At 38.7% G+C, this 27,500-nt stretch overlaps 1 protein-coding gene and 1 long non-coding RNA gene across 2 annotated transcripts in view; both read left to right on the forward strand.

The window, feature by feature from the left end:
* The window catches only part of LOC140945339 (uncharacterized), a 554,440-nt gene that overhangs the window by 492,972 nt on the left and 33,968 nt on the right, over nt 1–27,500 (forward strand). The window lies entirely within an intron of this gene.
* Nucleotides 24,251–27,500, forward strand: part of LOC140945647 (uncharacterized) — a 16,935-nt gene continuing 13,685 nt past the window's right edge. The window contains exon 1 of the long non-coding RNA XR_012166727.1: nt 24,251–24,323. This is a non-coding gene — a long non-coding RNA (uncharacterized lncRNA). The remainder of the gene's footprint in view (nt 24,324–27,500) is intronic.

Consider the following 27,500-nt stretch of genomic DNA (forward strand, 5'->3'; position numbering starts at 1 on the left):
AGAGTAGAAGCCAAGAAGGGCCTCGAAATGTCCTCAAATGTGGCAAAAAACGGAAAAGTAACAAGGATTTTTCTTGCTAGCCGAAAAAAACCCATGGCAAATATCGCAAAAATAACAAATCTAACAAGAATCAAATCTTAGAAAGAGAAGAAGCCAAGAAGGGCCCCGAAATGTCCTCAAATGTGCAAAAAACGCAAAAGTAACAAGGATTTTTCTTGTTAATTAAAAACACCTAGTAACAAATATCGCAGAAATAGCAAGAAAAACAAAATAAACTAAATTGTAGACAAGGGCTACAGGCTACATTTAGTGAACTTCAGTAGCAGAATCTGTAGAAGGGCTTGGAGGGAACGATAGTTTAGGGTTAGGGTTTTCGTTTCAAACACCGATAGTAAGGTCTTTACTGTGGGTTGTATAATTAACAGCAGTGGCTAAAGTACACTTATTTACCCCGCGTTCAATAAAATCTTCTCATGGAGATTTGTGATAAAGCAATGACCAAGTATTTGAATTTTATGGGTTTTTTTTTATTACTAAATACGGACTCAATTTAAAATACAAGGTGGCAAACGTTTTGAAGGAAGATTCACTAAAAAAATCCAAATAATTGTGACAGTAGGCTTGCTATAGCGCTTTCTTAGTAGAAATTTAATGTTCTGCAGTATGCCAATAATGGGTCAGCTTGTATCTGTGACAATGTAATTTTCATTTTTTGGGTTTTTTTTGTAGCTTCAAACGTCCACAAAGGGTATTTCTTAAATCAGAGGCTGTAAGTAAAGCAATCATGTTATGACATTTTGTATTTGTATGGCCTAGGTCTTTTGGTCTCTTTTCTCGGTGGTTTTGCTATGATTGTTTATTTTTCATGAGTAGTAGAACGGAGCACACATAAATGCACAATTGGATCAGTTGTTATTTAAAATAAATGGATTGGCACACACATGTAAATAACATTCATTGGGGTGGTTGTTGTTTAACTATAAACCTTGATTTAAAAGGGAAGGATTACCAAATCACTGGCAATCCCTGTTTAAAAATTTTGGGTATTGCACAGCAACATTCATGTAAAATGCCCGTTTTCTTTCCCCCAATGTGCTATTCTTGATATTTTGGAACGATTGTTATGGTGGGTTCTTGGCCATGAAAAGTTCTAAAATTTGCCCCCTTCTGTGGGCGACACTCCTTTCTATGCATTGTAGCTGTATGTTGATGGAAGAACGAAGCATACACAGATTGATATTACAGTATTTTACTCCTGTCAGCAATTATAAAGATTTACTTATAACGAAAAAAATCGAGATGAACTTTTACAGTATAATGCGGTCAATTTTACATCTCGGAAAAAATGGCTCGAACTTCCGCTAAATCGGAAAACCATATTGCGTATTTGCTTTAATTTTGCGATTTTTGCGATATTTGTCATCGGTGTTTTTAGCCCGCATGAAAAATCCTTGTTACTTTTGCGATTTTTGCGATATTTGCGGACATTTCGGGGCCCTTCTTGGCTTCTTTTCTTTCTAAGTCTGGAATTTTGTTACATTTGTTATTTTTGCCATATTTGCGATATTTGTCATGGGTGTTTTCGGCTAGCATGAAAAATCGTTGTTACTTTTGCGATTTATGCGATATCTGCGGACATTTCGGGGCCCTTCTTGGCTTCTTTTCTTTCTAAGTCTGGAATTTTGTTACATTTCTTATTTTTGCGATATTTGCGATATTTGTCATGGGTGTTTTCAGCTAGCATGAAAAATCCTTGTTACTTTTGCGATTTTTGCTATATTTGCGGACGTTTCGGGGCCCTTCGAATTCTTGGCTTCTTTTCTTTCTAAGTCTGGAATTTTTTTGCATTTGTTATTTTTGCGATATTTACGATATTTGTCATGACTGTTTTCAGCTAGCATGAAAAATCCTTGTTACTTTTGCGATTTTTGTGATATTTGCGGACATTTCGGGGCCCTACTTGGCCTCTTTTCTTTCTAAGTCTGGAATTTTTTTGCATTTGTTATTTGTGCGATATTTGCGATATTTGTCATGGGTGTTTTTAGCTAGCAAGAAAAATCCTCGTTACTTTTGCGATTTTTGCGATATTTGCGGACATTTTGGGGTCCTTCTTGGTTTCTTTTTTTGTAAGTATTGATTTTTGTTAGATTTGTTATTTTTGCGATATTTGTAAGTGATTTTCTTACATAATTTTTTCTCAATTATTTCTTTTGCGACAATTGCGAAAACAATTTGCTAGCAAATTTTTGCTAACAAGATCGATCCTAGACATAAGTGAATCTCTGAGGGAATCTTGTTCCACAGAACAGATCCTCTGTAGTGTAGGCCCCCCTTTTGCAGACTCAGCTCTGGGTCTGGGCACAAAATAATTTAACTCCGAATTTCTAAGTAGTAGTAGGAAGTAATCTTATCCAAACGCAGATTGGCCCACACCCCGGAGAGGCACTTGAGGGTGGAGTTTGTTGACGAAGCGAGAGCTCTTTCTCGACTTCTATTTTCACTCAGTGAAAACACTTTAAAAAGCTATAACTGCGAACGAATTTGTTCGATTGACCTAGAATTTTGGGGAGTGTTACTTTCATGTAAAAGCAACAGAAAAATGTCGGAGAATTTGTTGTTTCTAAAACGTTTTGTTGACAGGTATTTTTATACGATCATCTAACTTGTTTATAGCGCTTTTTCCAATTTGTTCTGCAGCTTTCACCGCAATCGAAAATGGCAAGCCCCGACACGTTTTTTAGGGCTTTGACTTTCAGAAGACTAGGAAAAGTAGCTATTAATGTTGGCTTATTAGGAAATCCAGTTTAATAAGCTTTAGTTTAATAAAGGGTTCTAAGTATCTGCAGTTTAACCGGAACGTTCTACATTTCTTGCACGTGAGAAACCAGTGAAGGTATCCGGTAACCTTAAAAAGAATCTTTAAGACGGAATCGATCAGAAAATTGAGTAATTTTAATTTTCAGTAGACAGACAACTAAATGTACCAGAATAATTTAAACCATATTACGTTCTTTTTTACATTTTTCAAGATGTAATTTGTCATCTGTAACAACACCAAAGAAAATTTCTTATGGGAGCTCAAGAAAATAAATGTCAAATTTCACATTACATCTTACACATGAAATTTTCAGAATTTTGCTTGTGTTTTTTACAATTCTTTTGAAATTTGACATGTATTTTTTGGGCTCCCATGAGAAATAGTCTTTGGTGCTATTACAGATAACTAATTATATCAGTAGCCCTTGAAAAATGGGAACTAAAAAGAATGTGATATTGTTTAAATTATTCTGGTACTCAAAAAAATTCCTTGTGAATTCCGTCTTAAGGCGTCACTGTGAGAATGCTTAGGAAACTCTAGATCTTTTCACCCCAAAGAAATAAAGTACTCATATATATATGCTATACTATTATTTTTAATTATTTAAAAGCTCCAAAGTAGGTGCCACAAAACCACTAAATTTATGGCAGATTTTGTAAGTTTTTAGGTTGGACATTGACGAAGACACGAAAGTGTATGACAGCCTGTTCTTCACTTTATGTCCACAGTTCTTTATCGACGAGTTTCTTTGAATCAATTGCAAGGAAAGCCGTTTTGTAGGCAACACCCATTCCCAGCTGGTTGTGGGGATTCCAACATTGTTTTTAAAATTAAAGTCCGTGCAGATAACCGCTTTACTTGGTGGATTACCTGCAATTTTAATCCGGAGAAAAGAGACAACGACTGTGAAAAGACAAACAGGTTTTCCTCTATACTGTGTTATGATCTGATCTGTTCTTCTAAGTAAAAAGAACGACCGAGTTTAGAAAATTCGCGTCCTCGCTAGATATTACTGTGTCGACTTTTTCCCTTTATTACAGTCAAGCCAGGTCAAGGTACCCCCCAAGATTCCATCAATGAGTTTATTATTCGAAAGTTGAGTCCGTTGCCTTGGTAGTTGCAAATTTCCGATTCGTCTCTTCATTCCTGCGTGCGTAACGAGGTAGTTATGAAATTTCTACCCGCTGAGTTTTGAAAGGAAGCCAAAGACAGACCTGCACAGACCCTCACTGTTGTGGTTGCGTCAAAACCTTCATATTTTGCTCTTATTAGCATGTCTTCTAGATATTTTAACCTCTTTTCGCGGACGAAAAGAGGAGCCCGCAATCCCAATCTACAGTTTGTTATTACGCAAGATGTCGCATGTATGTAACCAGCATTCGTTTGGACTTCTACTAAAAATTTGTATGTAATACACAGAACGCACTTGATCACGCGCGTTTCGACCTTCTATCGTTATCTGAAGTTGCGTGAAGGGTGATTTTCTATTAGATTCTGAAGTTGAGTGAAGGGTGATTTTCTATTAGATTCCAGCCCTGGCTGATATGAAGTAACGACAGGCATTGGTCTCTCTGTACTTTTTTGTTTTTGTTTTAGCGCTGATTTGCTTGAAGGGGCACAGTTAGCTCATGCACATGCGCCTTAGATACCATTTCTTAGCTGATTTGCATGTCACAAGGCGCCCGTGAAACAGAAAGTGAGAAGCGTATTCGGAATACTCTACACAAACCTTGAACTAGTTACAAGCCGGAATCGTGATTATAGGCTCTAAGCCATATCAGAGCACTCATCTTTTTATATACCATTGAGAATTCACCGCTGGATTTTCAGGGAAAGCCAAACATCAACGAATACGTCCGAATTCGAACATCAGTAGAGGTGAGAAATTGCACGGAGTCTGAATCATTGTCGAAGGTTCAAGGTCGAGAAAGCTTGATTTTCCAAATATATGTAACCTTTTCCATCGATTTTCCAAATATATATGACCATTATTTGCTCGCCAATGTTACTGATTCGATTTGTCCCGCACGGCACCTACGCGTTTCTCACCTCTTCTGTTCATGTTCCTCTGAATACTGTTGTTAACCAAAGATGATAAAATAATGTAATAGGATGAATAGAAGTTTGTTCAAAAAGAGGTTTTCAGTAAAAGATCGAGGATCGAATGAAACACTAAGCAGGATTGAAGCGGATTTCTAGATGTATCCGACGCGTAGAGGTAAACGCTTTTCAAACTGACAAAAGTAGTGCCCAGGTCCGCGCGGTCCCATAGCTAACTGTGTCCCTCTAAGTCAAGCGGGTTCGCTTGACATGGCTTGACTGTAAAACAGCCACTTGGTTTCAACGTACTATACACTAGACCTAATTGCAATAACGTTGTTATACAAAAAACTTACAAAGCCAAATAGGAAGAACAGTACTGCGATGTGCATTACATTTTGATATTAGTATAATGCAGAAAACACATTTGCAGTGACGTGACATCAATTGAGTTGGGAGAAAGTTACTCTTCAAGTACTGGCTTCCGCAACTCACGTTTTGACCTCTATCCTGTTTCAGGCCAGATCGCTGAATGTAGTGGGCTCCTATTAGGCTTCTGCGATATTTCTACATTTTTTCTAAGACAATGTCATCGCAATTAGGTGTCTATATTACTGATCAAGAAAGAACTGTTGTTTACTCTTTTGTATTATATATATTTTAGTGCTTGTCACTGTAAATTGAGTGTTTTGTCTTATTTCATTAGGGAAGTCCGCTTGCAAAAATAAACTAAATTGAAGAAATAAAGATTTTTAAGACCACTTTAAAACGTCTGTTATTTTACAGTACGTATTTGAATAGACCTATTCGGCTAACTCAGTGTTGTACCCAATTCAAACCCTTTGGGAATAAAACGTTTTGTTTTAGGAATTTCCATATCATTTAAGTGTGAATGCCACATTATAATTCAAATACAATACACAAAGAATCTTATCCCCGGGAGATTTGAATTGGGTACAACATTGAGTTAGCCGAATAGGTCTATTAGAGTTAGCTCATCACCCGCGCGAAGCGCGTGTACCGCGTGTGGTATTAGCGACCTGCAATGTCGGCTGGCCCATCTAACCTACGTAATTGGTGGGATTAGCGTGGGTTGACTCAAGAAATTAGTGGAGATGGAGGCTGGGCTCCTACATGGGAGTGATTATCGTCGTAAATATCATCGGTCCATACTTTGTTCTTTATTTTCTTCTTCTTCCTTTTTGCGTATTGTGTGGCGTTGGCGTTATTCCGAACTAGGTAATTAACGAGCCAAACTAAACGCACGGCACTTTGCAGAAACATCGCGCGACATATTCATAAGCAAACTTTTCTGCGAAGTGGGATGCACTGAAAATTGCTACTGTGTACGTCTTGATTTTCGATCTTTTTTTAATACTACAGGCCCAAATTGCTTCAATGTTCCACCATTGTTGAGTTTGCTCTTCTCTAGATCTTTCACCGATAGTTAACATTTTTTCCTGGACGATGAATAAAACATCAACTCTTTATGAATGAATCATGATAGTGCACCAAAAATCGCTTCAAAGCTATCGAATATTACCTGGAAACACAAATTCTGCTTAACGTCAAGCTGATGACGTCAAGGCGGATACCAACCGGAAGTGCCCTATATATAGCCTCAAAAAAATATACGATAATTATATAACCCTAAACAAATTAACAGGCGCGCGACAAGGTTATAAATTGCTTTGCTCGGAATTTAAAACGCCTGCCGATTACTGCTCGCCTTCCCGTTCAAAGCTGATTACAAAAAAAAAGTTATATGCGCAACAAAGTGTCATGAAAAAAAGAAAAAAATGCTGGTGAAAAAGTCCCATTCAAATCAAATAGATCCTGCCAACGGCCCTTTCACCCAATGCAAAATTAATGGCCACCAATTTAAATATTCTTTTTTACATTAAAAAGAGCCTCGCTAATCATGTTCTCATGATAAAAATTCAAAAGAATGTATTATTTAAAAGGAGGTTACTCAGGCTGATTTTAATGTAAACAAAAGAATATTAAAGTAGTGACCATTTTTGCATTGGATGTACGATATTATTCATTTCAATGCACGTGAACGATTTGATGATCTACCACAAAAAAAGGTCAGCAACTTCAAACTCACGAAGAAATATCTGATAAACATTTCCTAATCATAAATTGGACACTCTGATGGTCCATAATGTTCTTTAATTTAATTAACAGGAACAATTTGTCGTACTAACCATTCACTAATAAAAAATTAGTCAACAACTTTAGCAAGAGTTATTTACAGGTACCTTGACATCTGCCAATAAAAAAATGTTTCTTGTAATGAAATGTAATGAAAACAATAGTTCTACATTAGTAATGCCATATTTTCTTGAAGTAGAAGTACATTCTATAATTCATTCCGTGCAAAACATTTAGCAGGGTGTCTTTTTGGACTGGAAGCCTTTCAAAGAGTGTAAAGACTTGTGATGAGCGGTCTCTATTTGCGATACCAATATTTTTTTCCTCAATATCTATTTCCACGATTTTAGTGTGAAAAATTACCTAATTCTGTATGCAAAACAAATCAGGGTGATAAAGTAGTGTCTCCTGTCTTAAACAGGGTAGCAAAGGGAGCATTTTTTGCCTTAAACAGGGTCGGGGTTTGAAGCCCTCGGCGGCACAGCTCTACCCAGACTTCCCTTGAGTGCAATATGCAACCTCGTCTCCAGGGCTTTTCTTTTAAAAAATGGGTGGGGCGGGAAAAGACACTTCATTAAGTTGTTGACCAAATTTAATTTTTTTTCTCGAACTGTTCCTGTTAATTGAGGGTGCATTTGTCTCATCGTATGGAATAAGAATATCCAATGTTCTTGCAACTCTCATCTGCTAAGATTATTGGAACAATGGAATGCTGATAGTATCGTACTTTATCTTAACTCAAGTAGATTTCGATAAGTTACTTTGCACAGAATGCGAAAACAAAATATTCATTTCTGACGAATTCTAGGGATTATGGCATGTATTCCTATTCTGGAATAGGCACCCTGAGTTGAAAAGTATCACGAGGTTCTATTTAAAATAAGACATCAGCTATTTTTTCACAATCACATTGTAGAAGACAATCATGGGTAACTGCATTGCAAGCTCAGTACCTTTTCAGTTGCCATGGCAGTTGGAAAAATATTTTTGAATATTTTTCCAACTGGTAATTGCCTATTAAAATAGGCAATTACCAATATAAAATCAAAAGTTGCCAATATGGCAACCTGTGTTTGGAGACCTGAGGATGGTCTTAAATCACAGCCTTCTCATTATAGCGTGGTTTTTGACACCTACTGATAAGAAGCATATCCTTTTTGGCACTTTTGGGGATGATATCAGTAATCAGAGTTGCTTGAAGAAAGGATCAGTAGACCCCCGTCTCAACAACCTTAAAGATTAAGGTAACACGGCGTTGTTTCGCGCCACACTCAAATGATAAAAAGATGTTGTGAGCACGGCAACGTCACGAGTTTTTGGAGTGTAAATAAACTTTGCTTCGGTGATTCTCTTTTTATCGTCTTTTTTTTAACGCTTCCCTGGGCTCTTTTAAAGATTCTATCGTCGATGTGATTTTTTTCCGCTATTGACACGTACAGTGATCTACAGTTCCCAAAACCTGGATTTGCCTTGTAATTCTTTTCCGGCAACAATGAAATTCATGATATGCCAGACAAATCTGAAAAACCTCGTAGATAGTGAAAAATGGTTAACTGTGAGATTTGTTTTCTTCACATAAACAGATTGAAATCTAGCAGTTAACGAAAAATGGATTAACTGCGAGAGTTGTGTTTCTTCACATTAACAGAGAGACATTTCGCAGTTAACAAAAATTGTTAACTGAGAGGCGCTACGCGTGAGATTTCTCTCCCTCAGATCACATGTGGTATGATTTAAAGAAAAGGCAAAAGAACTCTTATCAGGTTGTATGGAATAATAACTAATGAGCTAGACTACAGTGCTTTCTCTTTTTTGTTGAAAACTTTTGCCGCGGCAGCGAGTTGAAAAATACATACAGATTGCAGACAGATTTGAGAACCAACTCATCAAAGTTTTAGCGCCGAATCGGTGTTTTCGCGGGAATGTCAAGCAGAGTCAATAACACAAAAGTTTTTAAATTGCGACCTGTTTAATTAACGTTAAAGGAAAATTAACGATCTAGAATCATCTCTTAGACTAAAAAGTCAAGATAAGGCGCTAAAAGTCAGAAGAAAACTAACTCAGCTAAATCGATGTTCCCCAGCGTTCAGCAACTGCAGAATTATAAATTAAACTCTTGCTGCCTGTAAACTCTATTTAAAAGGCAACTGTCTCTGATTTCTTGAATCATAGTTCAGGGTCAAGTAGTACAGATCTTGCTCCTTGATGTTAGCTTTATACATACTCCAGGTTTTTCTTCAGTTCTTGAAATGAATCCGCCTGTTAATAATTTCAAGTCTTAGGCTTAAATAAAGCGTTTGAGGCTGTGCGCGATTTTCACCAAAAGCCCTTCACACAAGTAATTCTGTTCGAATGTCTAATGAGGGGATGATTATCGGATTGTCTTCAGTGACGAGAAGCAATAAACGAGCTGCACAAAAAGCGTACGCCAGTCCAGTAAAGAACATATACAGTTATTTCAAAACACAAAGAGTAATAAGAAAACTCGGTGAAGAATAGACCTTGTCACGATTTTCGACGCCATCTTGAAGAGTAGGCAAACGCGTGAGAAATTGCAGTGATTGTATGAGAATCTAACGTCGAATAATTTCCGTAGAACGACTGTTCTGAAAAAAATATGATTTGCAAACTAAAGCTTCACTCCTAAGGATCCTCCTGAAAAAGTTTGAGGGCGTTACATGCATTAGAAGACCTAGAACCACTTTTTAAAATTTTCAATACATTTGTCTGTAAGATAGTCCCAGGAAAATTACAGACAAATATATGGACAATCTAAAGCAAGCCTCTGGAGAAATTTAAGCACAGGTACACCCCCAAATTTTTTTAGGACAATCCTTTGCTTTGTAGCTTTAGTTTACAACTGATATTTTTTTCACAACAGCCGTTTTACGGAAATTATTCGACATTAGATTCTCATACGAACACTGTAATTTCTCACACGTTTGCCTACTCGTCAAGATGGCGTCGAAAACTGTGACAAGGTCTATTTTAAGAAGTGGATCTATCCGCGGTAGGCAAGCTTTTGCAAATAATTGATGATGCTTCGATTGACTTTAACGTGGCTCTCTCTCGCACGCGCTTTTGGAAAATTTTCGTTAATCGCGCCACAAATGCTTTAACACTTTTCCTGGCGTCCTTTCCCTTCTTTCACTGAGGTTCAAAACCAGCCTAGTCCCTTGGCGTTCTCGGCTCGGTCAACCCTGGACTCTACCGTGAGCTGTGACGTCACCTAGAGATACTCGCCGAGAACGCCGTTGTCTCGCCCGCTCTTTCCTAGACTTCCCGCGGACAACGGGGCAAGAGAGAACGCCTAGGAACTAGGCTGGGTCAAAACAAAGTTGATGAACTGTCAAAATGTGTCCAATCACAGGGCTGGCTGTCAATCAGCCAGTTCATTTCAAACTCACGCAAAGGCTGGTGAACTGGAATACGATTATTTAACAATTAATGAATGAGGCTGAGTATCTTATGAAGAATTATGTTATCCGTTGAGGCCGTAGGTCGAGGCGGATAACACCCTCCGATTTCTCAATAATTCTTCTTATTATATGGCTTAGTCTGTTTTCGCCATGCGATTGGTTAATTTGCGGTCCGTAACTTGTTATACGGACCAAAATTTCAAAGAAAATGCTCATTTCGGAGCTCTAAGTCTCTTTACCTCGGAAAAAAAGGTTGAAATTAAGCTACAAGACGTGTATCAACCTTGAAGACTTAGATTTTGACTTTGTCCCTCAACATTTTAAACCGTGTGTTTATTTGTGAAAGAAGGCGGTGAAGAAACTAACTTGTTATCCTATCGAAGAGGATTCTAGCCAGTGTTTGAAAATTTTGACGTAGTACACAGTTAAGAAGACGAAAATCGACAGGCAGAGATTCGAGATGTTTTGCCTAAGAGAAAATGAGGAATTCCTTCGACAATTATGATAACAAACATACCTGCAAACGATCATCTTGACAAGCTTCTTTGCCATTTGCAGTGTTTTTTTCAAAGACCAACGAAAGAAAGATAGAAGCGAGTTCGAGCCAGACATGTCCAGTTTTCAAAAGACTCCATCGTCACATTAACGAGTGAATACTTTCAGTGCTCTTAGTTTTGACTGTAAACCCTGAGGACTGGGATGTTGACTTTGCCTTTCTAAATTTTAACCTAACTTTGCTTTAATGAGAACGAAGCTGATGTAGAAACTGAATCGTAACCTTACCGAGGAGGAGAATGCTAGTCAGTGTTTGAAAATTTTAACGCAGATCACAATTGGAGACGAGAATGAACTGGCAGAAAGAGAGTTTTTTTCTAAAAACAATTAACGAGCGAATCCTTCGACAATGACGACAAACTTACCTTGAAAAGCTTCTTTGCCTTTTGCAGTGTTTTTTTTTACAAGGACAAACGGAGGAAAGATGGAAAGGACTTCTATACAGACACAGTGTCCGGTTTCCAAAATACTCCAGCGTTACAGTAAAGAGCTAAAACTTACAGTTCTCTTAGTTTTGACCGAATTAACTTTTTCAACATGGCGAATTTGTTTTTACTTTCTCGGAAAACCTTTGTTATGTGGTATTGTTTTCGTGCGCCAATAAAAACTTTCTTTTTTCACGCATGTCAAATGACTGTCAAATTGTGCGTCCTGCACTTGTTTCGGGGCCCCCAAAAAGGAAGAAGCCATATAATAAACATCTTATTAGCCTCGTTTTTTCGGTCCGTACTGTAAATTACGGATCCTGGTTTTTTTTCCATCGATTTTTGGCCTGCGCGCTTCGCGCTTGGGACATAAATTGATGGAAAAAAACTCGGTCCGTAATTTACAGTACGGATCGAAAACTCGGCTAATAAGAGGTATATATGATACGAAAGCCGAATTCGATAATTGTTTTATTATTCATTCAAAAGAAGTCCTAGTTTAAATTATAGCTAAAACAAGCTTACCTGCATCGATGTTAAGTTTATCTTCGATAGGTTACGTTTAGGTTTGTCCAGCTCCGCAAATATTCTCCAAATAGCAGATGTCGCCCTCCGAGTTGTCGTCTTTCTGTTTTTGCTGTGTTTTTAGCCATTATTTCGCCTAGTTCCAGCTGTAGTTCTTACTGTTAAAACGAGTGAAGTGTCCGCCATTTTAGTTTTTACAACGAAAACAACTCAATCTCGTCCCCAGGTCTTCTCGGTTAACGGTGCATTAACCTGTAGAAGGCTGTATTTTTGACGTCAATTCTTCAGCAAGTTTTCTTACTCTACGTGGTTTGAAATAACTGTATATGTTCTTTACTGGACTGGCGCACGCTTTTTGTGTAGACTGCTTGCAATCCGCCTTTTCTCTTAAAATCCGTCTAGTTCTTATCTAATACAGCGCGATTGCAAATTGAAGGGATTGAGACGAGACGAGAAAAGACGGACTGCTGACTCTTTTGTAGTAAACAAACCCTCCGTCAGCCCAGAAACGGAGTAACCGATTGGTCAATTCCATAGCTGTTGACAGATCAGTGACTGGTCTGTGGTGAGATTGTAAACAATAAAAATAGTCACGCGTCGGAACCAACTGCAAACAATAGCAAACCAAGCAGAATCTCAGCAATATAAAAGTTTTAGGATATCTTACAGAAGGAAACTGCTGTAAATTTCCTCAAGGGAAACGAATTCAAGGCAATGTTACCAGATTTAAAGAAAGTGTATTTTTTCAGTTGTTTATGTCCTATTTATAAATCGTTTCAAGTTACTCAGGTTTAATTAATTGATTAATTAAATTACCTTGACAGCTTCGTTGTCCCCAGACAGAACAAAAGAGTCAGCAGTCTCTTACTTTTTCTTCTCGGGCTTACGCCCTCGTTTCTCGCGGCAAGCGGCTTCGCCGCTCATGTGCTTATATAGCAGTAACTTTGCAAAGAAAAATAACTACTGCTCGTAGTCTACTTTTTGTGCAGCACGTTTATTGCTTCTCGTCACTGAAGACAGTCCGATAATCATTCCTTCGTTAGACGTTCGAACAGAATTACTTGTGTGAAGGCTTTTGGTGAAAATCGTGCATAGCCTCAAACTCTTTATTTAAGCCTAAGTCTTAAAATCAATATATAGATTTAGCCACGGCTAAAGGCGAAGCTCTCGATACTACTTATAGTTAGTTCAAACAAAATATAAAATCGTGTAATGCTAAGCGGCGAAGGCAACGCCGGAGAACGGTGAAAAACAACAATAGGTCTAATTAGCAAAAAAGCAACTTCGCACGTGCAGAACACTTTTTTCGTACATTTCTTTGCCGTTGTTTTGCACGACTACAACGTTAAACTTCCAGAAACTTCTTAGCTACACGTTTTGTGGAGGAAATGTCAAACGTTTTCTCGTTCACTATTTTTCACTGCCGCTTATTTTCACATTGCATTGGTGGCCGCTAGCACTATTTCTCATTTTGTCACCGCCGCTACAAAATTTTCGTGTTGTTCTTCCAACAAAAAAATGTCTCCTTTGTTTTTAATCTCTCGCTCCTTCGCTCTAGACCTCTGTCGCCCTTTTTCTCGTTGAGCTTCGCTGGCCTGCCGCCTACTTTCTCTTTTTCTCTGTGTTTCTCTTTCTGTATATTCCAAATCTGTGGACATGAAAATTAATCTAAGCTGAATACTTTAGAAAACACGGATACAGAGACAATTTCCGCTTTCCGTTTTCGTCTTCAAGACGCGGGTGGCTATTGGATTTCCCGTCAATGAAAATAACCTTGAGTTGCATTTGGGCTGCCATACCTGTTGATTGAGTTATTTTACATTGGTATACCTGTGGTGCGGACGGACGTCGGGCGGTCGGTCGTTGTACGGTCACGTTATTACCAAATTTTCTCGAATGGGCAGTTTACCACATTTTATTACCCATGGTGCTCCGCTGCGCACGCTTCGCGCGCGAGAGGTCCGCTATTAACAGCCGGGTTTATTGCAAGAACTAAAGAAAAACCTGGAGTATGTATAGAGTTAAAATCAAGGAGCAAGATCCGTACTACTTAACACTGAACTATGATTCAAGAAATCAGAGACAGTTGCCTTTTAAATAGAGTTAAAAGACCAGGACTTTTCACAAGAGTTGCGCCCTTCTAGATGAAATGTCTGTTAGTAAGCCTGTGTTCCAGTATAGAAAGGGGACACCAGAAAAAGATCAAGTTTGGGACACCATCGCTTTAAACCTCAGTGCTATGGAATACCCAAAATTTAAGGTCCTCAGGAGGTCATGTAGAGACCGCTGAAGAAGAAGGAGAAAGAAGGCTGCAGACAAATGTATAGAAAATTTTAAAAAGTGGTTCTAAGTCTTCTAGTGCATGTAACGCCCTCAAATTGTTTCAGAAGAATCCTTAGGAGTGAAGCTTTAGTTTACAAATCATATTTCTTTCAGAACAGCCGTTCTAAGGAAATTATTCGACATTAGATTCTCATACAAACACTGTAATTTCTCACGCGCTTGCCTGCTCGTCAAGATGGCGTCGAAAACCGTGACAAGGTCTATTCTCTTGGTTCTTTATGTGAAGCCATGATCCTTCATCTGTAGTCTTCTAAGGCGCCGTCCTTCTGAGTATTCACTGCGATCTTAATGTTTGAATTTTGGCGGGAAGCGACGGCTACCTCAGTTCCAGGATTGCTCTGCCAGTCCGGTCGCCGTCGCCCCGAAAACGTCTCTATCTTAAGTTCCCTACCATCAAAACAGCTGCTGCTCCACACACAGGCGCCCCAAGCTCACTATAAGCACGTGGACGTGACTTTTGCTTGCGAGCGGTTTTGTGTTACAAACGAATATTTAGAAGCCTTAAGAGCGGATGTCAGTAAATATCGACCAGAGGTCTACAAAAGTGAAATATCGAAAATTCTCAAAAAAATTCACAAAGTAGCACTAGGTAAGCTATTAACATAAATGTAATTTTTACTTCGATCCGATAATTATTTTCCACCCACGGGGGGTTATTGGTTTCGCGGCTCTCGGACCGGGTTTTCCAGGCCCGAGACCATGTGTCGCAAAAAAAATCGTTTTAAAATTCAAATCCATTGTAATGTGGACAACAAATAACTTATTCAGGAGAGTACTTAATTGCACACATTCTAAGTGGTGATTTACTCAGTTTGAACGAAAGTGTAATATTTTGGAGATTTTTCATTATTTTCAATATTTTGAACGTTTTCGTTCAATGATAGAATGGCAAATTTCAAAGCCCAAAATCGTCGACTGGTACCTCGATTTCAGTAACGAGTCTTATACCACGTTAGAGAGCGTTATCTCTTCTTTCAAAATCTGTTTTCAAAACTACGGGCAACTTAAAAGAAAATGTTTGAGGCCAAAAAATACTAGTAGTACTTTTCTGAAATTTGAGCTTTCCAGACTCAGCGGGTCGATGCTAAAAACTCAGAAAAATGCAATAAGAAATCAGTTTGAGCAACAGCGATTTAACGCTATCAGCTATCAGAAAACAACACGTGTTTATCGAGCGATCTGATAAAATTTAAAGCCGTTTTCCAACAAGAAAAGCAGAGTTTAGCCATCTTCTGCTACCAAACGCACGAGTGACGTAAGGTTGTCAAAGGGCAAAGCACAATAATAAACTTCAAAAAGCACAACGTTTCTGCGTCCAGGAATTAGACTTTAGCGGACAGAACAATGCCTACGAGTGTATATTTCATACCTTAGCATGGGTTTCCTAGATACTGGAAATAAAAAACATCAAGGACAGCATCGGCAAGAGCATCTTCGGCTGCTCTCAAACGACGGAGATTGCGTTACTTTTCACAGATTGACCGCTTACCACCTGTTTTTGGGCTCGCATTTCGACGGAACGCTTGCCTCGAGAGGCGCCCGGCACGGATCTGAACTCTTCTTCACGAGACATTGAGCTGAATTTATCGGAAATATGCCACCACCACCAACAACATGAGCTTTTTTCGGGTATTTGTCGTTTTTTATGCGAAAAGTTCGGGTAAGCAGATTCTCGCAAAAACCATTTGGCTTAAAAAATGTGTTTAAAAGCTCACCCTGGATTTGAAGCAAAAAGTATTTCCTCGAAATAAGCTAAAAATACCCAATTCACGCGGTGAGAAAATGGATGATTATGGCAGGATTATCGAATTCTTGCCTAACCTGAGGGATTTCCGGTGATGTAGGATTAGGGCTAGGAAAAAAGCCCATAACCGGCTCCTGACGTTGTGAATTTCCTCAAGATCAAAAATTTCAGTGAGAACCGAAAACAACAGCTTAAAGGAGGTGCACACACCTTGAGCTAGCCAGGGAAAAGGGGCTTCTGATTGAGCTAAACTGTCATTGATGCACGGTGCAATTAGGTAGACCTGTTACTATCCCCCGCGCAAGCACATGGGGAGTACTTTAAAGCGGTCCTGTAGGGGACTTTCGGGGGTAGGGGGCGGGGAAAATCGAAAATAACTTCTCTTTGTTTTTGTGTAGTACATCAATTCTCGCACGGTTGACAAGGTGACGGCGGACTCCGTACCTTTAGAAAGGCCCTTTTGAAACATGTCCTGGCAACATGCAGGGCATCACGAAATTAAGTTCAACACCTTGAATCAACTCCATGAACAGGGAGAGGCGATAAGTCCCATCTTAAAAGATACTTGATGTCTAGGCGTGAATAGTCTGTCCACAGTCATTTTTCAATTTGTATTTCGGGACCATTTGACAGCGTACGAGTGAACCGGAGCGCAGTAACGAGCCCTAACCCCACCCCATTGCCCTTGCGGTCAATAAGTCATCGCGTTTTTCAATTTTTTTATGCGCGTTCGAGAACCTCCAAAGGGAATATTGAGGGCCTTTGGACAGTTTCAGTTTATTTTACCGACAAAAAAGAACAAAACAAAGCAAAAGACAAGTATACAGAAACACGCAGAAGCAATGTGGTGTGGAAGCCCAAAAAGAAACCATAAGTCTTAGGTCACAGCCCCTTTTCGTTCGTTTAGCGTCAAATAGGTTTCCTGGTTTTGGGTGGGTCGGTCGGTGGGGTGAAAAAAAAAAAAGTCAAAAGAAATCTGAGAACGGGAGGCTTGAAACACCAGCATCATTGCCGTGGAGACTGAACACAACAAGACATGGTCACCAAATCGACACAAACTCAATATGGCGGAACATTTGATGGTCAATATCATAAAAAAAGGCCCAAAAAGGGTAAAAAGCAAAGAGGATACACCACCGAACGTTTTATGCCTCGAAATGATGTTATAATGCTAATTTTTTAGATTAAAATAATTAATCTAAGCCCAAAAAAAATAAACCTTGTCGTTTCTTTTTCTTGCTTTTTTAAAAAATGCCAAAAAACTGGGTCTTTTGGACGACACTAAACGAAGAAAAAATTAATATAGATAATAAAGTTCCCTTAAAGTATAAAAGTATAAGTTTACAAGGACAGGATCGAACGTATACTGAGTAACTAAATGATAAAAAATTGATCAAAATTAAATGAAAGGCTAAGAGCCTAAGCGCTGTCTGATAACGAAACGGTAAACAAGAAGTGCTGCCTCTCATTTAAAAGAGACGTGAAATACCGGGTGGACCACATCCTGAACTCCCGCGAAAACCGCAAGAGAGGAACGCTCAGGGCTAAGCAGACTTAACAGGGGCGTAGTGACTTGTTCGCACGGTTTGCACGTGCGTACCCGAAAACGTTGAGGAAAAAAATAGAATGAAATAAACATAACTAAAAAACATCGGTTTCCAGAGAAGCGACGACATTAATTGGAGAACCGAATCTTGGATGATTTATTTATATAGCAAGCTTGATGATGTAAAGCGTGAACGCGTTGTTTTCTCCACGACTTGTCTTCGGAGTAGACGAAGTAGTGCACAATTACGTCAATGTGTGGTGCTTTTGCCGGTCAAAAATAATGTGACAAAAAGGGGTAAAAAGAGTCATTTGTAAACTAAAGTCGGAGGTACTACAAGCTTGATTTTTAATACCTGAATTAATCATAAACGGTTGACGTCAATGAACATAACAAGCCGACAGAATTAAAGAATTTTAGAGGTTTGTCATTTCATAAACAGCAAAAATGCTTTTGCTTACAACCGTTAACCCCACCTTTAATAAAGGCACCTTAAAAAAATGTTGAGATTTCGGGTGGGGGGGGGGGGAGGGGGGGAAGAAGATGTAGAAAAAGTTGAGCGTACCTCCGGAAAAATCCTGACTTCGCACCTGCTAAAGCCTGAAACTGAACAACAGGAGTCTTGACGAAACGTCCTCAGTTATCACCTGTCCGGGGTCGTACTTTCAAGGAAACGCTGATCAAGAATCACTCATGACGGAATGAAAGTTTTTAGCATCGGCCTGCCGCGTCTGGAAAGCTCAAATTTCAGAAAAGTACTACTTGAATTTTTTGGCCTCAAACATTTTCTTTTAAATTGCCCGTAGTTTTGAAAACAGATTTTGAAAGAAGAGATAACGCTCTTTAACGTGGTATAAAACTCGTTACTGCAATCGAGGTACCAGTCGACGATTTTGGGCTTTGAAATTTGCTATTTTTTCATTGAACGAAAACGTTCAAAATATTGAAAATAATGAAAAATCTCCAAAATATTACACTTTCGTTCAAACTGAGTAAATCACCACTTGGAATGTGTGCAATTAAGTACTCTCCCGAATAAGTTATTTGTTGTCCACATTACAATGGATTTGAATTTTAAAACGATTTTTTTGTGACACATAGTCTCGGGCCTGGAAAACCCGGTCCGAGAGCCGCGAAACCAATAACCCCCCCGTACGTGGAAAATAATTATCGGATCGAAGTAAAAATTACATTTGTGTTAATAGCTTACCTAGTGCTAGTTTGTGAATTTTTTTGAGAATTTTCGATATTTCACTTTTGTAGACCTCTGGTCGATATTTACTGACATCCGCTCTTAAGGCTTGTATGGGATGTAAGCTGTTTTTCTTAAAAGAGAGGTAAATTGTTATATTTTTAAATAATGTCGACTTATTTTATTGCTTTGTTGTATTCTTTGTTGTTTGCCCGCGTCTCAGGCCGTTTTGAAGCGTTTTCGGCGAGTTAGCGCTATTTTGGTGTTCCACTGCTAAGAGCCGAAAACTCTTCAAAACGGCCTGAGACGCGGGCAAACAACAAAGAATACAACACGGCGATAAGGTAAGTCGATTTTATTTAAAAACACAACATTTTTTCTCTCTTTTAAGAAAAACCGTTTACATCCCATACAAGCCTTTGTAAATGTTCGTTTGTAACACAAAACCGCTCGCAAGCAAGAGTCACGTCCGCGTTCCTTTCGTGAGCTTGGGCGCCTGTGCTCCACAGAATGTCTTTGAAAGCAAGTCACTGTCGATATAAATAGCCTCTGTACAGCCGCCCCCTACCCCCTCAGAAAAAATCGGAGATGGGGCCTCAGGCTACTTAGGGCATGACTATCTAATTAAATATGCATATGTTGATAAAAATCTATTTAGAATGATTTGCTTCTATCAATTATCCTGAAAACTGAACTACAAATGTAGTTTAATGGCCTTAGCAATACGAGACATTTTAGAACCTCAAATTTACGTCACGTGACTGATAATTGAGAATTACGATCAAAACATTTACTCTAAAATGGGGAAAGGATAATGAATTAGCAACAAGTCCTTTAGAGGGTATCAAAAAGAATCTGTTATATCAGAATAGGTAAATATAGAGAAGGGGGTCACGTGACTTATTAATTAGTTAAATAGCTAATAGTATAAATAACACCGAGGGGGGGGCTACTGCTATATATGGGCTATATAGGTATGTGCCGCTGTGAAGGGTATGGTTTTCAAGCAGTTTACTCTAGGATAGGGTATATAAATCAGAGCGTTTGGGTCTAGAATAGGGTATCATTTTTCAGGAAACTGATCAGTTGGTTGAAGATTTTATCTAAACTAGGGATTGTGGTATAAGGTTTTCCTTTGCTAGACTGTGCTAGTGACCTCAGTAGTTTCTGGAAAACAGCTACTCTAGGATAGGGGGGATTTGGAGAGTTAACTCTAGTATAGGGTAGCAAAATTCAGTTTAACTAGCTCTGGTATAGGTTAAGGGTTCCAGGGTCCCAGCGGCACATCCCCACCCAGAAATTCCTAAAGTACCCGCCCGGGACCTGGGGGAAATAACATTTCCAAACATACAAGGCAGATTTAAGAATTACACTGTTTATGTAACATTTTGGTAGTGAAAACTCCTAAGATTAATATTTGCAACCCTTCCACGTTTAGGAAAATGTGTTTTGTGACGCCATTGACGAAGCAATGTCACATGTTGTTTTCGTTGAGCCACATTTGTAGTTCACTTTGGAAGCAAACCCTTCTAAATAGCATTTAACAAAATATGCATACAGTGTTTAATTAGGTAGTCATGCCTAAGTGGCCCGAGGCGGCTGCACACATGCTAACTGTCAATGACTGACACAAAGTCAACATCAACCCAAGCGATTGTCTAAAATAAGGTTCACTCCCGCTGATTCGATGTTACCACCCATATTGTGACGTCACCATACACTTCCCTCCTTCCTGCATTTCCTGATTTACCACATTTATACCCATTGCATACTAACGAGCGGCCCTTTTCAGGTAAGTCCAGATTTTTCTTGGTTTGCTAACTACCTGGTTATACTAACCTACGGTAAGTACTTTTCTTTTTTATACAATTTTGCTTCCTCTCGCGGGGCAATAACTGTCGCTAGACTGTTCAGTTAATTTGAAGGTAATTACCAAAGGAGGAACTACATAACATCGTACTCCGGTCTAAAACTTCACATTATCTGAAACTACTGTTATAGCTAGTGCTCTATTAGCCAATAAGCAAAGATTTTACCTATATCCGCTCGCTGTTTAGAAATGTCATAAATTACCGAAATTTACGAAAAAGATGATAGTTTGAAAGAGTTTGAACACAATTCGATTGCATAAGCGAAAATTGACTTGAAAATAGTGAACTAAATTGTTCTACTGCATAAAGAATGTGAAATCCCAACTTTACATAGCATTTTTTCGAGATACTGAAATTGATGTTTTTGTCCGAAGTTGCGCACAGGTCATTTCGCGCAAAATTTAGCGAACTTAGAATCCTCGAAAAATCACAAATCCGCGAATATTCACCATACAGATTCATATTTGGTCTCTTTTTAAACGCGAGGAAGTCTACTTTTCAAGACAAATGAAGATTTATGGCGCGCCGATGAAGCCTTCCGAATTATTTTGTTTGAAAGGCTTACAGGCGTTATTATGCTTCCGCCTCGCACGCAACCTCGCGTCTTCGCGCTGCTGCTCGTTGGCAATAGAAAATGAAAATGGATAGTATCTATGCTTAAATTAAAGAACGATCACAGTCGGTATAATTCTCCATAAATGGTGTAGCTTCCATTAAAGCTACAACTCTTTCTTGTAAACCTGGATCTAAGGAAACGTTTAACTGCTTTTGGACTAAGCTTACTCTGTCAGGAGAAAAAAAACACAGGAAGTCAATATATAGGGAAACGGCTAGCTTCATGACCTCCCATGTAAGACAGGCTGTTTAATAACATATGCTCAGTCAACACTAGAATCCTTCCCCGCTAGACAGAAAAGAAGAGGAAAAAGCGGCATTTTAACATCCCCACTCTTGAGCGACCACCTAAGCTACCAGCAGATTACTATAATGTTGATTTATTTTGTCCAAGATTGTAGAACAAAGAAGGGAAAATAACATTTTTGGTGAGTTATTTTAACATCCAACGATGCAACAGCAACAGGAAGGTCACAAAACACAAGAAGTTCTATGAGCAAAACCATAAATTTGCATGTGCATCACACTTTTTTGTAATTTGTTCGCCGTTTTTGCACTACGACGACGTGAAAATGCCTAATTTCGCGTTTTACGGAGAACGTAAACAAGCAACGACGAAATTTTATTTCTCTCTCTGAACTTAAATATGGTCCCTTAGAATTCATTTTCAGGAGGGTTCGCCTACATTTGACAAAGTAAGTGGGTAGGAATAATCACGATAAAGACTGAAAGAACGCAAATTCACTTTTAAAGCGACGATCTCGTTGCCGTCTCGTCGTTAAATCTTAAAGTCCCTATTATGTTGTCTGTTGACGATATAGGTTTTTTGCAATTTTATAATCTCTCGGGGCTACACATTCCGGACGACCTGAGGGTTTGGCATTGTCGCAAGAAGGTCAAGTTTGTTAGTTGATCCACAACTGTTTATAGTAATTTTATAGTAAGGCTTGGCAATTGTTAAGCTAACTTAAGCTGAGTTATCAAAACTGTTCCTACTTGTAGTCCGCTTTCAGGCACTGGACTGAAGAATGAATAAAGCTTTATTTAATCTCGGGTTTGATGAGGTTCATAAGACCTCTAGCAAAAATTATATGTGCTAATAAGCCGAGAAAAAAACCAAAACGAATAAATAAAATAATAGAGAAGTAAAGAGAAATCCATATCTCTTATTAGCCGAGTTTTCGGTCCTTACTGTAAATTACAGATCCTCGTTTATTTTCCATCGATTCATAAATCGACGGACAAAAACGAGGATCCGTAATTTACAGTAAGCACCAAAAAAACGAGGATAATAAGATGTTTATTATATGGCTTCTTCCAGTTTGGGTTAGTTATGTTAGTTAAGAGTTAGTTTCTCCATCACCTTTGTTCACAAATAAACACAGTTTAAAATGTTGAAGGGCAAAGTCGACATCCAAGTCGTCAACTAAAGTTGACAGACGTCTTATAACTTTATTTAAACCTTTTTTCCGAGGTAAAGAGATTCAGAGCTCCGAAATGAGCATTTTCTTTGAAATTTTGGTCCGTATAGTTACGCAACGCAAATTGACCAATCGCATGGCCAAAACAGACTCGGTCGTATAATAAAAAAACTTACTTACAATATAAAGCCTAAAATTACGTGATATAACTGTTTACAATAAAAAAAGCCTAATTACATAATAGATGTTTGGAGAACACTCGAAAAGCTTGTAAATAACGAGCCAAAGGCGAGTGATTTACAAGCTTTTCTCGTTTTCTCCCAACACCACATCCCGCGTGGGTCATCACGCCGCTAAAGCCATAGAAAGTGTTGTCCATTACTTATTATATATTTAACAATTATTCACCGAAGGCTCAGTTTACATTGTTGAATAATCCCCTCGACTTCGTCTCGGAGATTATTCAACAATATTAACTGAGCCTTCGGTGAATAATTGTTTTAGTATATTCACACGAAGTGATCGCAACAGAATCAGAAAGGAAACCATAAAAAAACGATTAGTTTGATTGACGGGTGAATTCGTGCGTGAACACTAAGCCGTAAACAGTGGATGCGCAAAAGTTAGATCTTTACAGTATCTTCAAACATGGCACATGATAGTTTTAATCTTTTTGTATCGAGTTTTGTAAGCTTTAGCATCAACGGTTTAAAAGAAAACGCCGAATTTAAATCACTACCCAATTCTGAGAAGAAAAGTAGAGCTTTACTTGTTTCTGTCAACTCACCGTGAGTGAGAAAGTTTTCATTGTCGCTTTTTGCAAATGCTGTCAACAGCGGCTACCATCAAGGTGAGCGTTGTTTATCTCCAATGTTCTTTGCCTTGTTAACTTGCTGGCACGTACAATTTTAAAAAAATATTTGCCTTCCTCTTTTCTTTATTAATTAACTTCTATTTATAGGCAAAATTGGTCTTGCGAGAAAATCCCGAAATCACAAAACAGTGACAAAGCGACGTCAGTTTCCTCTGTAGTGGTAAACATAGCTTCGAGCGTAGAAAAAGTCAGCTACAGTAAACCACTTCACAATTAATCACACTGTTTAAACATCATGAAGTCTTTTATGCCTTCAAAGTCATCAGCACTTGGATATTCGTGTATTTTCAAAAAGGTTTTACTATGAAACTTTGGCAAAACACCCAGTTCACGACAGCGATTTTGTTTTATTTCTTTGCTTTATATTTACAGCCTAGCGCGGTGAATATAACGTGATAGTCCGAGATGGCTAACCAATCAGATTACTTGAATTACCACCAAGATCACTGAGTGTGTATATACTAAAAATAGATATTATTGAGAATTAGCTAGAACCTTAGATGGCGGACTACTTTTTTAAAACTGACAATGTACTTTAAGGATCTTAAGGTACCAGAAATCTTGTTCTAAGTAATAGCCTCCGCGTATTTTCCCCTCTCAGGGTTTTGATGTTGTCTCTCAACCTAAAAGATCTCTCTAAAGAGTTTATGGTTATGTTGTGTCTGTCATTCTACTGTACTCTTTTTTTAATATTTCCCATTCCCAGAAGTAACCATGGACAGCTTTTTTCGGATCGTATTTTGCACAGTTCTATTATTTCAACACACGTGGTCTCTAGGTAAGAAGCGTTTTATGTTATTTTTTAAAGCTTTTTCGATTATAAAATTTTCTGAAGCCCTAAATGTTAAGCATCTTAAATTTTGTGTGAAAAAAAAGAACTCGTAAGTAGGGAAGCTTTTTGGTTTTTGGTATCTTCATTTTCTGTCAGTGGTTTGGGGTCTTGAAGTCGGGGTGTACCCATCATGATATATTTCAGTATTCCACATTGTTAGGCCTGTTCCCATCATCATCAACCCCACCCGATGTTCGACACAAACAAGGCAAATGCTAAGAAGGATGTAATGCTCGTAGGAAACTATTGTTATTATTATTATTACAGTACCATCATCATCATCATCATCATTATTATCATTAAATATCATAATCTTGGTTCATTCAGTCTTGTCCTTGAAACTGAGCCCAAACTAAATCATGGAGCTAATATGTCTCTCACTACTTGATTGACTGAGTATTTTCTACATGGTTGTTTGCCGTCTCTAGTAGTGTCGTGTTTTGAACTTCATGAAGATTGATGTTTCCAGGGATGTTACATATATTCTCTTCCAGTCTTTTCTTAATCACCCCAAGGGATCCCGTGACAACTGGGACGATTTCTGTCTTCTTTAAAGAGACCTTCAAGGTCTCTATACTTTGACAGCTTTTCAAGCACTTTGATACAAGTATTTCTGCCAGACGGTGTGGTTAATCGATGATAGTACTTTTCTTATCTCTATTGTTCTTCGCAACGACGTCTGGCGGATATGGTTTGAGTCTGTATAGGTGGGCATGGTCATACCATTTGTCTGCTGCATTTATATGGTATTCTTTGCACAATGTCAAGTGTAGGTACATTGCCACCTCATGCACGCCTTTGGGGTATACTCAGTGTTGGCGAGCTCAGGGTAGCTCATCCCTTTTTAATCCAGGTGACCCACTTAGTTTGCAATTGTTCCTGGCTTTGACGCTTAATTGGCTCGGCATACTGACTACAGAATTCTAGAAAGCATCCCTGGCAGGAGCTCTTTGAGATCCCCGGGTTCCCGGGTCGAAGTCTAACTCATGCTTATCTTTTTTTAGCGTCTTGTGGAATGGAATAAAGTTTTTCCTGTCCTGATGTTGGCGGAAGTATTGAAGCAAGGGATTGGTAATCGATGAAAAATATGCTTACAGGCCATGGTAGTGATTTTTTAGTTCAGCTCTTGATAAGGAGACCTTTCGCCTTCCTTTCTTGGCAGATGTTTCTCTAGAAAGGCACAACCTTTTCAAAAGAGGGATGGTTGTTCACCTGAATTTCCTTTTTTGCGAGCTCATTTTATGATTTTTATGATTTTTAGATCTTCTTCTTCCTTAAAAATGCGCTTATTTCATAATTTTGTTTATCCTTGAGCTCTGTCGAACTTTGGGTTAGATTTTCTGCTTGAGTATCTCTCTGCGACTATAGACAGGTCACCTGTAGTCCTGGGCAGCGCTGACCTGAGGTTAAATTTTATCCGGGTTTCTTTTCCCCTTTTTCAAAAGCATTCTCCCAAATAGTTTCTCTATTCTCTTACGATCATCCAATCATCGTGTTGTAGACAACAAGAATTAAACTGAATTTGCTTTTTAAGCTTTCAAATGTGAATTCAGATTTTGAACTAGCCCTGGGTTACCTTAATCCAGCTTTGAACAACTCGGCCCTGGTGTTAAATCTAAGCCAGTTTCCTCTTTACTAATTTATTATGTTGTAGTCTCTTTCTAAGTATTTAATTTCTGTATTTCCCTTGGAATTCTCTTTTTATGAGAACTTTGCTGCTGTGTTTTTACACCCTATTTTTGTGCGATAACTGCTGCGGTGACGTAGATGAGCTGGTTAATTCCTATCAAAGTAAGATGGGTAGGGAGCACTTTCTTACAATGCGAAGTCCTACTATACTAAGTACAGTGGTTGTAAGCCAACCAGCAACCCATAAAAAAAAAAAAACAAGAAGTTACTCGAAGCACACAATTTATATATTCAGGGCAAACGTTTTCCTAGAAAGCAAAATATTTCACCAGACAATGTTTTTCTATTCGAAATTTTACACAACACCCAGGAGACATATTTGTTTTGTTTGATACGCTGTTTTTTTTGTTTTTTTTTTATCTGCTAGCAATTTCTTCGCTTCCATTGCCGTGGTTTGCATTAAAATGTGACCTCAAGTCAAAATTGCAACTGACATTTACATTTTTCGCCTCTGTCACTCAATCTAACGGACCTCTCAGAAAAACAAGGGCTTCCTTTAGCGGGTACAAAAGGTCACGTCTGTAGGTTCTGATTGGTTGATTTCGATACATATTGTTTATTTCGTTTCGTGGTAGTTTTATGATTGATAACTAGCTTTCTCGGAATGTACGGTTATTTTCCTGTAATCCGATTGGTGAACTTGGTCTAGGTGGCCGTGGTTATAGTAGTCGCACTGTAATACCCTACGTCATACTGAATGATACATTTCACATGATGGTTTATCTTTGTTTCTTCGGAGATATTCATGTAGGGATTTTTTCAGTAGTGAGTTATTGAAACTAGACTTCAGTATGTGGACGATCTCTCAGTCTTAGAGATTATTCCTAGATGTTCAACCAGCATGCTGCCCTTTGTAGCTAGGGATATTTGTTCTTATGCTAGTAGTCATGGTATGAAGCTAAATCCATCCAAATGTAAAGAGTTACGCATAGATTTCTTACAGTACAAGCCCTCCGACCTACCTCCCTTACAGATGTCGGGCAGTATTATAGAGCAGGTGCCATCTTATGAGTTGCTCGGTGTCTATCTGTCGCACAATTTATCGTGGTCTATTCACTGCGACTATATTGTGAAGAGAGCACGCAAGCTTCTCTACGTTTTGCGTGTCTTAATGAACTCAGGCCTCCCACCAGCTGATCTCATTCAGGTTTATTGTAGCCTTGTGCGGCCCATTTTAGAATATGCATCTCCGGTGTGGGCCGCGTTACCCAACTGTCTGGTTCAATTGGTGGAAAGCGTGCAGAAGTCTGCATTAGGAATAATTTTTCCAGATTGCTCTTATGAGTCGGCACTCGTGCGCTGTGGCTTGCCTACACTGTTGTCGCGCCGTGATGAGGCTTGCAGGCGTTTTATATCTAACATCAAGGAGTCCGGGTTCCTTTCACACCTGCTGCCGCAGCCCACGAATGTCGCTCATGGGTACGGGTTGAGGTC

Source organism: Porites lutea, chromosome 8, assembly GCF_958299795.1.
Source record: "Porites lutea chromosome 8, jaPorLute2.1, whole genome shotgun sequence".
Classification (NCBI taxonomy): Eukaryota; Metazoa; Cnidaria; class Anthozoa; order Scleractinia; family Poritidae; genus Porites; species Porites lutea.